We start from the raw sequence: 18,982 nt of genomic DNA on the forward strand, positions 1-18,982 counted from the left end.
ACATAGACGGGCATTTTTTTCCATTTCATAAACACTGTGCAATAACAACACACAAATCGTCATAACAATCAATGCCAAATCTCAAAACCTTAGGTAGTACTGATACTTAATTTGAAATGACAGAGCGACCTTTCGTGAGGCGATGACAATAACCCAATTAATTACACAAGGAGAAGTATCATGTACTACATTTGTAGTACTATTAAATTTTTCCTCCATCCTCAATGTATAACAAGCGCTTCACGTAGCATAAGATTGAATATGAAGGAAATGTAGGCATAAGCCTCAAAGGAATCGAATCGGACGATGAGGAATCAAAAAGGGAAGTATTCCTAACAGCCCTGTAGCCTCTCGAAGATAAGCATAGACGTCTACGTACCGATCTGCAAGACTCTACTAGACTTGCTCATGACTCGTGAGACCTAAGTGAACGTAGTGCTCTGATACCATGTTGTCAAGACCCAAAATACAAAAAAAGCCATGATGGCGCCGGACACCACTATCAGGCAAGCCAACCATAATCAATTAACTTAATTACCCATTTTAGTATTTTTGAAATAAAAATTTCTTTAATAAAATTGTAGAGATAAAACTCATAGAGTAAATGATAAATATTTTTGTAGCTAAATTTCTAAACAATTCGCAATCATTCCCAAAATCCGGTGTCACAAGTGCATGAGCATTTACTAGGGAATTTAAAATAAAATACAGCATCTGTCCAGAATACAAATTAGACAGGAAAATATAGTAACTCTGAAGGAGACTCTGTTAGCTGCTGATCGTAATATAAAATGCAGCTCACCTATGTCCCTACCATTATTAACCACACCTCTGCGCCCACAAGGCCGCTATACATATATACACCTGCACAATAAAATGTGCAGCAAGTGCAGTATGAGTACGAAAACAACGTGTACCTAGTACGTATCAAGCCTAATCTCGAAGATGTAGAGACGAGATGGCCGACTATGACACTCACTATGGGTCAATAATATTAAATAATCATGAAAATAGAAATATTTACATCAACGTGATTCAGAGAGTTAACAATAATTTTATTGAACCAGTAGAAGTAATTAAATTCCTTCAATTCCAATAATTCTCAATATATTAATTAAATTCCTTCAATTTCAATAAAAACTTCAATTTATCAAATAGCTTTACAAGCTGCGATTCAATTTAAATAAATTTTTAATTTATCAAATAGCTTTACAAGCTGCAATTCAATTTAAATAAATTTTCAATTTATCAAATAGCTTTACAAGCTGTAATAAACTGTCCAAGTATCGTGTAATTATTATTATTATTAAGCACGATTTCTGCCAAGGTCGTACGACCCGATCCAGAGTTTCGTGTACACTGCCGAGGGACGTACGACATGATCCATAGATGCATCTATCCTGCCGAGGCGTTCGGCCCGATCCACAAGAAAAGAGGACATTTTCTTATGTACCTCTGGAATAAGAGTATTTATTGTCAAATTTATTCGAGAGGACAACAATTTATTTCAACAATTAATTAATCTAAACAAAAATTAAGCATATGAAAAATATTTCATATTCTTCTACTTTTCATAACAATCCACAATATATACATCAAATATTTTAATTAATAAAGAATACAATTTGCACAAGTAATTCATGCTTTGAGTCCTAAACTACCCAGACTTTAGAATTAATAGTAGCTACGCACGGACTCTCGTCACCTCGTGCGTACGTAGCCGCCGCAATTGGCAACAATTATTCAATTTAATCCCTATGGGGTAATTTCCCCCTCACAAGATTAGACAAGAGACTTACCTCGTCTTGCTCCAATTTAATCCACTATAAGACCTTTTTCACGATTATCCAACTCTGTATGGCTCGAATCTAGCCAAAATAATTCGATACAATCACTAAAAATAATAGGAATCAATTCTATAAAAAAATACTGTATTTTTAATAAAAATCCCGAAATTAATTAAACCTTTGTCCATGGGGCCCACATCTCAAAATCTGGCGAAAGTTATGAAATCCGATAACCCATTCAATTACGAGTCTAACCATACCAGTTTCACTCAAATCCGACTCCGAATCGATACCTAAATCTCAAAAATTCGTTTCTATGAGATTTCTAAAATTTTCCAAATCTCAATCTCAAAACACTAATTAAATGGTGAAAACATTGATATATTTATGTTTATAGACCAAATCCAAGTTAGAATCACTTACACCAATGTCTTTTCCTTCAAAATCTATCAAAAATCGCTCTGCTCAAGCTCCAATTTGTTAAAAATGGCGAATGAGACGAATGCCCTCTTTTATAATTCTACCCTGGCAGCCCTCGATCCTCAGCCTCAAACCTCGGCCTCGATCCTCGGCCTCGATCCCCAGCCTCAATCCTCGGCCTCGATCTTGGGAGCTCGATTTTAGGCCTCAATTTTGGGCCAGAATTTCCAGCAGAAACGAAAAATTGCAGCAACAATTTTAAGTCCAATTTTTGATTCGTTAACCATCCAAAACTCACCCGAGGTCCTCGGGACCTTAACCAAATTTACCAACAAGTCCTGAAACATCATACGAACTTATTTGAAACCTCAAATCACATAAAACGACGCTAAAACCACAAATTATGCTTCCATTCAAGCTTCATGAAACTTAAAATTTCCAACTTCTACATTCGATGTCTAAACCTATCAAATCAACTCCGATTGACCTCAAATTTTGCATACAAGTCATAAATGACATAACAGAGCTATGAAAATTTTCAGAACTGGATTCCGACTCCGGTATCAAAAAGTCAATTCCTCGGTCAAACTTCCAAACTTAAATTCTTGTTTTTAGCCATTTCATGCATAATTTAACTACGGACTTCGAAATAAAATTTCGAACACGCTCCTAAGTCCAAATCACCATACTAAGCTGTTGGAATCATCAAAATTCTATTCCTGGGTCCTTTTTACATAATTAGACATCCGGTCACTATTTGAACTTAAACATTTTAATTTTTCATCAAAATTCCATATCTCGGGCTAGGGACCTCGAAATTTGATTCCGGGCATACGCCCAAATCCCAAATCACAATACGGACATACTAAAACTATCAAAACACTGATCCGAGTTTGTTTGCTCAAAATATTGACCAAAGTCAAACTTGGCCTTTTAAAGCCAACTTAAGGAACCAAGTGTTCCGATTTCAACCCAAACACTTCCAAATCCCGAACCAACAATCCCACAAGTCATAAATCATTTAAAGAACATATGGGAAGTTTTATTTAGGGGAACAGGGTTCTAAAAGTAAAAAAGACCGGTTGGATCGTTACAGATTCAGATTTAAATGGAATAAATCAAGATTTTTGAAAAATCTTCCAAAAACGAAAATTTAAGATTTGGAGGTCGAGTTGTTATCGGAATTGGATAAAATTGGTATGGTTGAACTCGTATCGGAGTGGGTGTTCGGATTCCATGAAACTGTTGTTGGGTTTCGAGAGGCGAGCCTTGCGTGCACTTTTGTTGACTTTTTAAATAAATTTTCAAATCGACGTTTTATTATCCGGAATTATTTTCGATGAATTAAATGAAGTTATACAATTAAATTGGATAGATTTGAGCTGTCCGTAGGTCAATTCAAGCAAGAATACTATTTTGGAATATCAGCGTAAGTTCAAAAAGGTAAGTGTCTTGCTTAACCTCGAGTGGTAGAATTACCCCTTAGGCATCGAGTCTTATGTGCAATTTGTGAAATGTGAAAAGCCGTGTACGCGAGGTGACGAGTACGTACTCGGGCTTATATGTGCCAAATTTATAGAGTTAAAGTCTTGGGAATATTGTTTAGTAAATTGGATAATTGTTGGCATATATTTAATCATCTAATTGCCATGCCTCAAATCACAATTATTGAACTTGTTTTTATATGGCAATTCGATGTAATTATTACTTGATGGTTTGATATTTCGAGGAATTTAATTTTATTATGAATTTTTCCCATGCAAATAATTAATTAAGCAATCTTAAGAAGAAGTGTTAATATAATTATCTAAATTTGGATTAATGAAGGTGTACCCTATGTCGATTATTTTCGATCTTTGTTGATTATTTTTGAGGTTTTATATATATTGTGTGGATCATTGGGCTAATTGTTTTGAAATTAATTGATTTTGTTATATCCTTGGAATTTGTTATGGCCATTGGGCAAATTGTGATAAGAATTGATTTTGTTACGTTTCCATGATAATATTCCGTTTAAATTGTTGTGTTAATCGAGTTATAATTTTGAGGATATAAGGGTGGCATTTCACTGTTGATATTATGTGGGCATAAGGGAGGCATTTCACTTTTGGTATGTGCGCTGGGATATTGTCTGGGTGGAGCGATAAGGGTGGCTATAGGAGCGATAAAGATGGCTATAGGAGCGATAAGGGTGGCTATTGATATTGTCAGGGCGGAGGGATAAGGGAGGCTATGATAGGAGTGATAAGGGTGGCTATAGGAGAGATAAGGGTGGCTATTGTCAAGGATGATATGTGATGATGTGGGGTTATTGCTATGATAATTTTCATCTAATGTTGTAATTTTTCCTTGTGTTTATTTTTATATCTTGTGTAATTTGCCTTGTTGTTTCGGTAAACTTGATAATAGTCTAATCTATGTTGAAATTGGGAGCCTGCGGCTATTGCTAGGCGGATTATGAAATGAAATGTGGGCACCAGGTGCCATAAGTAAATAATGATGATATTGGCACATGAATTGTTCGTGCAGTTATGATATAAAATGTGGGCCCGAGATGCCGTGAGTAAATGATGATGATATTTGGCACGTGAGTAGTCCGTGCGGTTGTGATAGAGAAATTAGCACGAGGTGCCGTGAAAATATGAAAGTAGGCTGAGACCCGTATTTTTATGATTTTTAAATGAGGTGTCATGGGGTGGCTTATATTTGAAAGATATTTAATTGAGAAAATTATATTTGAAAGAGATTTATTGAAATAATTGTATTTGAAAGATATTTATTTGAAGATATTATATTTGAAAGAGATTTATTGAAAGAATTATATTTGAAAGATATCTATTTGAGGGAATTATATTTGAAAGGCATTTATTTGGAAGAATTATATGTGAAAGATATTTATTTGAAGGACTTGACTTAATTGGATAAAATTGTATTTATTATTTGTTGAGCAATATTAATGGTGTTCTTGTTGCCCTGCTGTACAGATTACTGGTTGATTATTGTTGCCATTATTGTTATTTGTTTTCTATTATTTTTATATATCTTATTGCACAGGTTATTACACTAGTGAGTGTCTTGACTGTACCTCATCTCTACTCCATTGAGGTTAGTCTTGATACTTACTGGGTGCCGACCGTGGTGTACTCATACTACACTTCTGCACATATTTGTGCAGAGCCAGGTATTGGAGATATCAGACTCGGACAGAGTTAGAGTAGGATTGCAAGAATTCAAGGTAGAGCTGCTTGGTCATCGCAGTTTCTTGGAGTCTTTCCATTTTATTGTACTGGTATTTATTATTCAACCAGTATTGAGTATTCGATCCTTGAGATCATTTCATGTATTCAGTTAGAGTTCGTAAATCAGTACTACCAGTCTTAGGAGGTTGTTTGTAATTATTTCCGTTGTTGGTTTTAAAAAAGAAATAGCTTCAAAATGTAATGGAAATCGGCTTACCTAGTCTTAGAGACTAGGTGCCATCATGACGCCTGTGGTGGGATTTTGGTTCGTGACAAGTTGTTATCAGAGCTCTAAGTTCATAGGTTCTACGAGTCATGAACGTGTCTAGTAGAGTCTTGAGGATCGGTACAGACATTCCTGTCGTGCGGATTTGTTGATTGTGGAATTTGAGCCTTTGTATCTCTATTCTCTCACAGATGGTGAGGACACGTGCTACCGGGTTAGCTGAGCAGTTGTTAGAGCACCTGTTAGAGCAGTAGTTGAGGAGCAGCCAGTAGCTCCAGTTGGAGGATAGGTACCAAAAGCACCTGTTGTTACCCCCTGACTTCAGGAGACTTTAGCACAGTTCCTGAGTATGTTTTGTACATTAACTCAGGCGGGATTGATCTATGTTGTACCAAATATTTCGCAGATTGGGGGAGTAGCTCAGACTCCTACCATAACTCCAGAGCAGTAGGTTCACGTTGGTCAGGTTTCGGGTGTAATACTGGTATAACCTGTTATTCTGGTTCGCCCTGAGGTCAGGCCAGAGGCATCAGAAGAAGAACAAAAGAGACTTGAGAGGTTTAAGAGGTATAGTCCACCTACTTTCAGTGGCACGACTATAGAGGATGCCCAAGGATTTCTAGAAAATTGTCACCATATTCTCCACACAATGGGTATTGTGGAAGTGAGTGGATTTGCCTTTACTACATTTCAACTGTCAGGAGAAGCATATCAGTGGTGGAAAATCTATGAGGAAGGGAGAATAGCCGATGCCACACCACCAACTTGGGCTCAATTTTCGGAAATGTTCTTGAAAGAGTTTGTTACCCAGACTCTCCGAGATGCATGGCGCACAGAGTTTGAATGGTTGCGTCAAGGCACTATGACAGTGTCAGAATATGCTTATCAGGTTCAGTGAGTTAGCCCGTCATGCACCTATCTTGGTTCCTACAGTCAGAGAACGGGTTCGCAGATTTATTGAGGGGCTCAATTATGATATTAAAATATGCATGGCTCGAGAGTTGCAAACTAATACTCCATTTCAACAAGTAGTGGAGATTGCGAGGAAGGTTGAGGGTGTTCTAGGCGAGGAAAGGGAGTCTAAGGAGGCCAAAAGGTCTTGAAGCTCTAGAGGGTTCAGTGGATTTTACTCTTCAGCTAGGACCCATTATAGTGGAGGCTCGAGCAGTCGGCCAGCTCAGTTCGCACATCAGATTACTCGGAGTGCTCCAACAAGTTCTTACAATGCACCACTGGCATGGGATTCCTATAATGGTTATTCCAGTTATCCGGCACAGACTCAGTACGAGCAACCGCGACCTAAGATGAGTTGTTATGAGTATGGCGATATTAGGCACATCATGAGAGATTGTCCTAGACTTGGGAGGGGTGGATTTCATCAGGGCATTCATGCTACAAGCTTTATTCCAATTAATACTCTACATGAACAACTAGTTAGGGGTGGAGAAGAGACGGGTAGAGGGCGCCTAAGAGGTGGAGGACCGACCCGTTGATATAATTGCTATGATTTGGTTGAGGTCGATACACCAAATGGTGTCGTTATAGGTACGATCCCAATTTGTTATAAGAGGATATTTTCCTTTAATATGATTCGGTTCTGAATATTGAGGTGAGTACTCCTATTATGCTCCGCTTATGGATGAGTTTTGTAATTTTGTGACCCACTTAATTTAGGCACATCATGAGAGACTGTTTACAAAATTTATTAAAAACAAGAAAGAAAGGAAATTGAAAATTTCAGTTGGCACAATGTGCAAAATACTTGTGATTCGGAGTTGAGGACGAGATCCTCGCATTTTTATATGATGTAAAATATTTAAACCGGGCTACAAGCCACAGTGGAAGTTATATAAGGACAAGTTCCTTGTGGTGAAATATTTATGAGTTTAAATTCTCTCTTTGTGAAGTTTAATTTGTACTATAGGGAGTTATGCCTGATAGGCTTATGTGATAATTCTTTTATATTTTCCTATGCCATAATTGTGCTTTAATTATTGAGTTTTAGCCTACGAAGTGAGTGCCCAGGTGTCACGACCTAATTTTCCCTCCGTTGGGTATCGTGATGGCACCTAGTCTTAGGGACTAGGTAAGCCTAACATTAATTGAAACAACAACATTATTTAAATAACATCTAACAATTTGAAATAGAAATCTTTTAGAATTTACAATTCCTAAAACCAGTAGCACAAGTCATAAGCTCTACAGAGTATTTGCTAGAAAACTTCTAAATACAACTGTCCAGAAATAAGAATAAACAGTGCAAAACGAAAATTTGAAGGTGACTTCAAAGCCTGCGAACGCAACAACAAGTTTACCTTGAATCTTCACAGCAACAACCCGCACAGATACTAACGAACAAATACCTGGATTTGCTAAAAAATGTGCAGAAGTGTAGAATAAGCACACCACAGCAGTGCCCAATATGTATCAAGATTAACTTCGGTGGAGTAGTGACGAGGTACAGTCAAGACACACACTGATCTAATAAACTGAACAAATATGAGTATAGGAATAATAGAAATATGATATCTACATAAAGACTATGCAATATTGTTCACAATTTAGTAATTGCAATAAGAAAGGAAACAACAAGTATCAGCGGAATACCATAAAAATGACAGAAAAAAGTGAATGGAACACAACCTAAATCCAGAATCACAAATACAGCAAGGACAAGTAGTAACTCAGCACTACAACCGCTTTTACATCAGGTTTTAGTCAACCAACTCCACGAGGTACCGAACCTCGGACAAATCATAACTCACGGGTCTCAATACCTGAACCCTAACACTTGGCATTTTGTGCCCTCATAACACCTCATAATCGCACTAATGACTCATGTATCAATAGAGCCATTCTCACATAGAAGGCAAGTAAACAAGGGTAAGCATCTATGCTCAACAATATCAAGAACACCTCTTATCTGATAAGAGTACTTAACTACGTGTATGCTTGTGCAAGTGTCCTAACATAGTCCATACCGGCAAATAAGCATAAGGAAAAAGAACGGACAACACATATAATATTTTCTCACAACTTTCACAAGATAAAACTCACACAGGCAAGTGTACCACTACACAAATGTCAACAACAAGAATGCCCCCAGGCCATCACAAACCATCACAAATCAATCCCTGACATAGCCCACCTTGTCTCGCCACATGTGCAATAATAAAGTAAGTGCTCGCCTTGTATCGCCACACATGCATAACAATGTTCCCGCCTTGTCTTGCCACACAACAACAACAAATGACAATAATACAAAGTACGACAAGTAAATCAACTCAAGAACTTTAAATCAAAAAGAAAAGGTAGAACCAATTCACAAGAAATAACCACAGTAAAGAACGCTAGGCGTAAAGAGAACAACTCAACAAGGGAAAACTAATATGTAGCAACGATCCCACAATATACATTTCAACAACAGGGAAGCTAACATGAGTTAAAGAATTCCAAATAAAACAAGTCGACTAAGATATAGGATATCTAACTTCTTTTAAGGTTGAGAAATTACGAAAGATATTCAACAATTCAATTAAGGATAAGCAGCGAAAAGATAATCTTAACCTCAATTAAGACTTAACAATTATAGGATGAGATAATAATAATTTCAAATAAAGATAAGCAGTTATGAAAAGATAGCGTGACAATAGAAAAGGTAAAATCTTCAGTTACGTCAAATAAGAGTCAAATAGGAAATAAGAGTGAATCCTGAAGCAATTAATTCTAATTGAAGCATGTAGAGGTTAAACTAGTAAAGAAGAGCTTAATCATATCAAGAAAAACTTCATACTTAGTGAATATAAGGACCTAAGAACCCTAAAAGGCCAACTTTACACAAATAAGTCCGAGCACGCACCCGTCACCCCACGTACATGGACTACAATAAACATAGAAGACTCAAATCCTAAGGGGAAATCCCCCACACAAGGTTAGGCAAGATACTTACCTCAAACTAAGCTCAATCAATTGGTCACAATTCCTTTCCCATGAATATTTGGCTCTGAATGGCCCAAATCTAGCCAAAAGCAATTACATATCATAACTACAACCATAATAGACTCATCTTATTAATGAAATCAGTACTTTAACAAAAATTCCAAAATTCGCCCTATAATGTCGACCTGGGCCCACATCTCGGAATCGGGTAAAAGTCACAAAATACGCACACCTATTCACTCATGAGTTCACCCATACCAAAATTATCCAAATCCAATGTCTAAATCCAATCAAAACTCAAAAATTTGGTTGAAGAAATTTTCCCCCCATTTTCAACCCCAAATCCGAAATTAAATGGAGAAAACAACTATAGATTAATGGAATAAAACCTAAAACGAGTTAGGAATCATTACCCCAAAGCTTCCTCTGAAAATACTTTGAAAAATAGCCAAATCCGAGCTCTCAATGTCCCAAAATCGAAACGGGAATCAAATCCTCGTATTTCTCTTTTCTGCACAGTTATTCCGCATCTGCGGACCTGCCTTCGCACCTGCGTCACTGCACCTGCGGAATTTCAATCGCAGGTGTGGATTCCACTTAAAACGTAGCCTCCGCTTCTGCAACTATGCGACCGTATCTGAGACTCTCGTAGGTGAGGAAATCCATCGCACCTGCGGCTCCCTCTCGCACTTGCGCCCAGCTGCCCGCATCTACTACTCTCGCAGGTGCGGGAAAATCTTCGTACCTGCGGTTCCTACCCAGATCCTTCTTGGCCGCATCTGCAGATCCTCCTTCGCTTATGCGGGCTCGCACCTAAAGTTCCCACTCCGCAGGTGCGATTACACCAGTAACAGCAACACTTCAGCTACAAATTATAAACTCCAATCAAGCTGCTAACCGCCCGAAATCGCCCCGAGGCCCTCGGGACCTCAACCAAACATACCAACAAGTCCTATAACCCGATACTGACTTAGTCAAATCCTCAAAGCACCTCAAATACCATTAAAAACACCGATTACACCCGGATTCAAGCCTAAATAACTTTAAAATTTCAGAATTCTACAAATGACGCCGAAACCTATCATTTTACGTTCGATTGACCACAAATTTTGCAGGCAAGTCCCAAATAACATAACGGAGTTGTTCCATCTCACGGAATTGCATTCCGACCCCGATATCAAAAGGTCCACTTTCGGTCCAAATCTCCAAAAATTCGACTTTTTCTATTTCAAGCCTAAGTCAGCTACAAACCTCAAATTCACAGTCTGGGCACACTCCTAAGTCCAAAATCACCCAACGGAGCTAACGAAACCGACGAAACTCCATTCCATAGTCGTCTTCACACAGTTCTGACTACGGTCAAAATCCTAAGACTTAAGCTTTCATTTTAGGGACTAAGTGTCCCAAGTCACTCTGAATCATCCGGTAACTGAATTCAACCACGCACGCAAGTCAATACACATAATACGAAGATGCTCAGGGCCTTATACCGCCGAACGGGACTTAAATTCTCAAAATGACCGGCTGGGTCATTACACTAGGTGGCGTTAAATGTGACTCGTTAAGTTGGGTAAATAGTTATAAGGTCTTCATGCCTCACATTCTGTTGTCGGTGTTGTGAAAATTCAAAATGAGGTGTTGGTTAATATGAGATCATGAACAACTCTTAAGACCAGAGATGTGGTGATGGGCATACGTATGATGTGTTTCATATTCTGATATCATTATAATAATGGAGTGCTTGTACTACCGAGATTAGTGTTATTGATATATACATTATGATGCTTTGTTGGGTTGTGGATGTGTTGTTAGGAGTTATTTTGGTGTTACTCTGGCAGGTGGATAGGCCCAATTACATGGGAGATTCTGCCAAAAATTCTAAAAATAAAAATTTGTGAGTTAGTAAAATTTGGGGGATTGAGACGTGCAAAGGAAGAGATAAGTTATGTTATGTGTTTGAGGGCGAATGATCCTAAGCGGGGGAGAATGTAGTACCCCAGAATTTTTTTTTTAAGTACTTCAACACTATCAAGAAAGTTGATGTGTACGTAGGCACGAGTTGCTATAGCCAGTTGAGACTAATACCGTGCGTTGTTGTGAAAATCAGGCCTTTTGAAAATGTTTGGAGTGTAAGAAATTAGTCTTAAAGTTTACAAATAAAGATAAAAGAAATAATCTCAATTGAGATGGTGTTGTCGTATTTATCTCAAAAGCGGTAACATGGGATCAACCATGAGTATATGTGTAAAAGAAAAATCATCAATTTGGTAACCTCAGAATAATTCTTAACACGTTCGAGGACGAACGTTTGTTTAAGTGGTGGAGAATGTTACGACCGAACTTGTCGTTTTAAGAATTAACACCCCGTTCAGTGACTTAAGGTCTCGAGCAGCTTCACAATATGTATTATGACCCGCGGGTGTGGTCGAGTTTGATTTATTGAAGATTCGAAATTAAATTAAAAGAACAATCCTTTTGTAGAAGCTTAAATGGAAAGAGTTGACTTTTGAGCAAATGACTCCGCAATAGAATTTTGATAATGTCAATAGCTCCGTATGGTGATTATGGACTTAGAAGCGTGTCCGGAAAATTATTTGGAGGTCTGTAGAGTAATTTGGTTTGAAATGGCGAAAGATGAATTTTTGGAAAGTTTGACCGGGGGTGACTTTTTGATATCGGGGTCGGAATCCGATTCTAGAAATTTGAATAGCTTTGTTATGTAATTTATGACTTGTGTGCAAGATTTGAAGTCATTCCGGATTGATTTGATAGGTCGTGACATCGTTTGTGGAAACTTAAAATTTCAAAGTTCATTAGGCTTGAATTGGGGTATGATTCATGGTTTTACCATTGTTTAAGGTAATTTGAGGGTTCAACTAAGTTCATATGATGTTATGGCACTTGACGGTATGTTTGGTTGAGGTCCTGGGGGCCTCAGATGAGTTTCAGAATGTTAACGGATCATTTTGGACTTGGCATGTTGGCTGAAGACTGCTGGTGTGCTTATTTTGGTTTCCTTCTTTGAGTTCGCGAGTGGGCCCTCGCGTTCGTGAAAGGGGAATTTGAGACAGGAAATATTTCCCTTCGCATTCGCGAGGGAGGTCTCATATTCGTGAAGATGATCTGGTGTTAAAGCTACGCGTTCACGAAGAAGAGAAGGCATCTGGGGATCCCGTGCGTTTGGCCTTTGCGTTTGCGTGAGGTGTGCCGCATTCGCGAAATAAGAGGACAACAAAGCTTCATGTTCGCGAGGCTTGTGTCTCATTCGTGAAGGGTTAATTCTGGGCAGTCGAGTTTATGCTTCGCGACGCGAGGCTCCTTTCGCATTCGCGATGAAGGCATATTTGGGCTGAATTAAAAGTCCCAAAACGGGGGCTTTGAGTTCATAACACAAAAATAGAGTAGGGGAGCTCGGTTTTGGGCGATTTTCAGAGACAAATTTCACCACACAATTTGGGGTAAGTGTTCTTGACTCCCTTGTGATTATATTTCATAAATCTATGGTTATATTCATCATTTGATTCGGATTTAAATGGAAGAAATCAAAATTTTTGAAAATCTTCCAAAAATGAAAATTTAAGATTTGGAGGTCGAGTTTTCGGAATTGGATAAAATTTGTATGGTTGAACTCATATCGGAATGGGCATTCGGATTCCATAAAAACTTTGTCGGGTTTCGAGAGGCGAGCCCCGTGTTGACTGTTATTGACTTTTTAGAATAAATTTTGAAGACGACGTTTTATTGTCCAAAATTGTTTCCGATGAATTATAATGAAGTTATACAATTAATTTGGATATATTTGAGTTGTCCGGAGGTCAATTCAAGCAAGAAAACTATTTTGGAATATCAGCCTAACTTCAAAAAGGTAAGTGTCTTGCTTAAACTCAAGTGGGAGAATTATATCGAGTCTTATGTGCCATTTGTATGTAAAAAGCCGTGTACGCGAGGTGACGAGTACGTACTTGGGCTTATATGTGCAAAATTTATTGAGATAACGTCTTGGGCATATTGTGTAGTAAATTGGATAATTGTTGGCATATATTTAATCATCTAATTTCCATGCCTCAAATCACAATTATTGAACTTGTTTTTATATGACAATTCAATGTAATTATTACTTGTATATTTATGTGAATTCCGTGAGTTTGATGGTTTGATATTTCTTGGAATTTAATTTCATTATGATTTTTTCCTATGCAAATAATTAATTAAGCAAGCTTAAGAAGAAGTGTTAATATAATTACCTAAATTTGGATTAATGAAGGTGTGCCCTATGTCGATAATTTTCTATCCCTGTTAATTGTTTTTGAGGTTTTATATACATTGTGTGGAGCCTTGGGCTAATGGTTGTGAAATTAGTTGATTTTGTTATATCCTTGGAATTTGTTGTGGCCATTGGGCAAATTGTGATATGAATAGATTTTGTTACGTTGCCGTGATAATATTCCGTGTAAATTATTGTGTTAATCAAGTTATAATTTTAAGGATATAAGAGTGACATTTCACTGTTGATATTATGTGGGCATAAGGGAGGCATTTCACTATTGTTATGTGCGTTGGGATATTGTCTGGGCGGAGCGATAAGGGTGGCTATAGGAGATAAGGGTGGCTATTGATATTGTCAGGGCAGAGGGATAAGTGAGGCTATTATAGGAGTGATAAGGGTGGCTATAGGAGAGATAAGGGTGGCTATTTTTAGGGATTATATGTGCTGATGTGGGATTATTGCGTTGATAATTTTCATCCGATGTTGTGATTTTTCCTTATGTTGATTTTTATATTTTGTACAATTTGCCTTGTTGTTTCGGTAAACTTGATAATAGTTGATCTATGTTTAAATTAGGAGCATGATGCTATTGCCAGGCGGATATTTGGAAGAGATTTATTGAAAGAATTATATTTAAAAGATATTTATTTGAGAAAATAATATTTGAAAGAGATTTATTGAAAGAATTATATTTGAAAGATATCTATTTGAGGGAATTATATTTGAAAGGCATTTATTTGGAAGAATTATATGTGAGATATTTATTTGAAGGACTTGACTTAATTGGGTAAACTTGTATTTATTATTTGTTGAGAAATATTAATGGTGTTCTTGTTGTCCTGCTGTGTAGATTACTGGTTTATTAGTGTTGCCATTATTTTTATTTATTTCCTATTATTTTTATATATCTTATTACACAGGTTATTAAACTAGTGAGTGTCTTGACTGTACCACGTGTCTACTCCACTGAGGTTAGTCTTGATACTTACTTGTTACCGACCGTGGTGTACTCATACTACACTTCTGTACATTTTTGTGCAGAGCCATGTATTGGAGATATCGGACTTGAACATAGTTAGAGTGGGATCGCAAAGATTCAAGGTAGAGCTGCTTGGTCGTCGCAGTTCCTTGGAGTCTTTCCATTTTATTGTACTATTATTTATTATTCAAATAGTATTGAGTATTCGATCCTTGAGATCATTTCATGTATTCAGTTATAGTTCGTGACTCAGTACTACCAGTCTTGGGAGGTTGTTTGTAATTATTTCTGCTGTTGGTTTTAAAAATAAAAATAATGTCTTTGAAATGTAATGGAAATAGGCTTAACTAGTCTTAGAGACTAGGTGCCATCACGGCGCCTGTGGTGGGATTTTGGGTTGTGACAGTAGCCCCCACTATAACGGCTCGACCGGTCGTTTTGAGCTTTAGAGCCCCGATCCCCTAATATCTGCTTTCCCCATATTTGTTTCTGCTTTTGGTATTTGCCTGAGTGTTTGGTTATGGAATCCGGGGAGTTTTGGGACACTTAGTCACTAGTTGTGATTTTAAGCCTTAGAGTTTGGACGGCAGTCGGAACTGTGTGAAGACAGATCCGGAATAGAATTCCATCGACTCCGTTAGCTCCATTGAGTGATTTTGGGGTTAGGAGCGCGTCCGAAATGTGTTTTGGAGGTCTGTAGTAGATTTAGGCTTGAATTAGCGAAAGTTAGTTTTTCGACGATTTCGGCCTATAATGGAAATTTTGATATCGAGCTCGGAATAGAATTCCAAAAGTGGCTGTCGGTTCGTATCGTCATTTGTGACCTATGTGTAAATTTTGAGGTCATTCAGACTAGATTTGATGTGGTTCGGCGTCGGTTGTAGAATTTGGAAGATTTTTAACTCTGAGACTTGAATCCGTGCTTAATTCATGATTTTCATGTTTTTTGATGTGGTTTGAAGGCTCGACTAAGTTCGTATGGTATTTTAGGATTGGTTGGCATGTTTGGTTGAGGTTCCGGGGGCCTCGAGTGTGTTTCAGATGCTTATTGGGTGAAAGCTTGGAGTTAGAGGAATTTCTGATTTTTGCTGGTTCTGGTGTTTTTGCACCTGCGGTTGGAAGTTCGCAGGTGCGGCCTCGCATAAGCGAGACTTGTAGGAGCATATGCGAGAAAGTCGAGAGTTCGCCTGGGGTCACAGGTGCGAGGAAGTTCCGCATTTGCGATGCCCGCAAATACGCAAGGTTGTTCGCAAATACGCAAGATGCGCAGAAGCGAAAGGGATGTCCGCAGGCGCGAGCGCGCAAGTGTGGCCCTTTCGTCGCAGGCGCGAAGGCAGAGGGGCAAGTGAGTTGTGCAGATGTGCACGTTTTCTGCACTAGCGCACCCGCAGGTGCGAGCCCAGGTTCTGCAGGTGCGGAAATACCTGACAGTGATTAAAACCGAAGCGCTTCCCGATTTTTATCATTTTTGGCTTTGCAAACTCGGGTTAGGGCAATTTTTGAGTGCATTTTAGAGGCATTTCTTGAGGTAAGTTCCTTGTGCTTATTTTTGGTCAATAATCTTGCCTTGCCATGTATTTTCCCACCTAGTTAATGTGTATTTAAGGTGGAAATTGGAAGTTAGAGGCTAGGGATTTTTGAAGTTTGAATCGTGGATTGGAGGACTATTTTGTGTCGGATTTTAGTAAATTTGATATGGTTAGAATTGTGAGTGAATGAGCTTTCTAGTTTCGTGAATTTTGTCGGGTTACGAGACGTGGGCCCTGGGGCTGGGTTTGAGCCAATTTCGGTTTTTGGCCTATTTTTATAGTTTTTCTTATGGGATTCATTCCATTAGCGCGTATTGATGATATTGTACTATTCGAATAGATTCGAGCCATTTGGAGTCGGATACTCATAGCAAGAATGTGATATCAAGTTGATTTGAGCGGTTCGAGATAAATGGCTTGCCTAACCTTGTGTTAGGGACTTCCCCCTTAGGATATCTTGATATTATTTGGTGTGTGGTTGCCGTGTACGTGAGGTGACGAGTACGTACACGGGCTATTATTGCAAAAATCCTGTTTAAGCTTTTTTTAAATAATAAATTGCTTCTTTTATTAAGTTGTACTAATATGTTTAATTGTGTAGTTTAGACTTGAAAAGCATGCTTACGTATTTTAACTACCTAATTGACATTCTGTGCGTCATGTTTAGCTAATTCCTTATTTGCCTTATCTGCGTCCAGTATAAACTGTATAACTCCATGTCATACCTGTCATTTCATCTTGCGTTGCATATTTGAATTGGGACTACGGACATATTCCGGGAGATCCCCATGTACTGCATATTTAATTTTGACTACGGATGTATTCCGGGAGATCCCCATGTACTGCATATTTACTTTGGGACTACAGATGTATTCCGGGAGATCCCCCTGTACTGCATATTTACTTTGGGACTACAGACGTATTCCGAGAGATCCCCATGTACTGCATATTTACTTTGGGACTACAGATGTATTCCGGGAAATCCCCCTGTACTGTATATTTACTTTGGGACTACAGACATATTCCGGGAGATCCCCATGTACTGCATATTTACTTTGGGACTACAAACGTATTCCGAAAGATCCCCCAGTACTGCATATTTACTTTGGGACTACGGACGTATTCCGGGAGATCCCCCTGTAGTGCATATTCATTTGAAACTATGGGACGGTATCCCGAGAGAATTCCCAATGTGTTTACCTTGTTTTGAGCCGAGGTCTCCCTTAACTGTTAAATTTTTGAGAATTTCTTTAACTGTGTTACCGTAAGTTCTACTTATATCTTTTACTATTTAATTTATTATATTTACTCCGGTAGGGCCTTGACCTGACCTCGTCACTACTCGACCGGGGTTAGGCTTGGCATTTACTGGGTACCATTGTGGTGTACTCATGCCCTTTCCTGCACATGTTTTCGTGTGCGGATCCAGGTACGAGCTATCAGCCTTGGGGTTAGTGCGTGATGGTGTTTCTAGGTGACTTCAAGGTACTTCTGCTTACGTCCGCAGATCTTCGGACTCCCCTTCTACTCCCTCATCTAGAGACTTTCCTTATTATCTTCAGACTTTTGTATAGAGCTACATAGATTATAGCAGCTTGTGACTTAGTGATATTCCGTGTCTTAGAAAACTATTTTGTATATGCCGAGTGATGCTACTCTTGGCTATTTATAATATGTTGTTTATCTTTAAAATGTTGTGTTTTCTTTATAATTTTTTGAAATATTAGGCTTACCTAGTCGTAAAGACTAGGTGCCATCACGACCCATTACGGAGGGATAATTTGGGTCGTGACAAGTTGGTATCAGAGAACTAAGTTTGTAGGAGTCGCGAGTCACAAGCCTTGAGTAGTGGCCGACGCCTTGAGTCGCTGGGCAAAGAGTTTGGGGAGCTTGGCATATCTTCCAGCAGCTGAGAAGCCCTTAGCCTTGGATGTTCAGGCCTTAGCCAGTGAGTTCGTGAGATTGGATATTTCAGAGCCTAGCTGGGTATTAGCTTGTGTGGTTTATCAGTATTCGCTTTATGACAGTATCAGGGAGCGCCAGTATGATGATCCTCATCTTCTAGTTCTTCAGGATAGGGTTCAGCGAGGTGATGCCAGAGATGTGACTATTGGTGATGACGGTGTGATGAGGATGCAGGGCCGGATCTGTGTTCCCAATGTAGATGGGCTTCGAGAGTTGATTCTTGAGGAGGCCCATAGCTCGCGGTACTCCATTCATCCGGGTGCCGCGAAGATGTACCAGGACTTGAGGCAACACTATTAGTGGAGAAGAATGAAAAAGGATATAGTTGGGTTTGTGGCCAAGTGTCTCAACTGTCAGCAGGTTAAATATGAGCATCAGAGACCTGGTGGATTACTTCAGAGGTTAGATATCCCAGAGTAGAAGTGGGAGCGGATCACCATGGACTTTGTGGTTGGACTTCCTAGGACTTTGAGAAAGTTCGATGCTATTTGGGTGATCGTGGATCAGCTGACCAAGTCAGCCCATTTCATTCCAGTGTTGACTACATACTCTTTGGAGAGATTGACCGAGATTTACATCAGAGAGATTGTACGCCTTCATGGTATTCCGGTATCCATCATTTCAGACAGAG

Source organism: Nicotiana tabacum, chromosome 14 (assembly GCF_000715075.1).
Source record: "Nicotiana tabacum cultivar K326 chromosome 14, ASM71507v2, whole genome shotgun sequence".
Classification (NCBI taxonomy): domain Eukaryota; kingdom Viridiplantae; phylum Streptophyta; class Magnoliopsida; order Solanales; family Solanaceae; genus Nicotiana; species Nicotiana tabacum.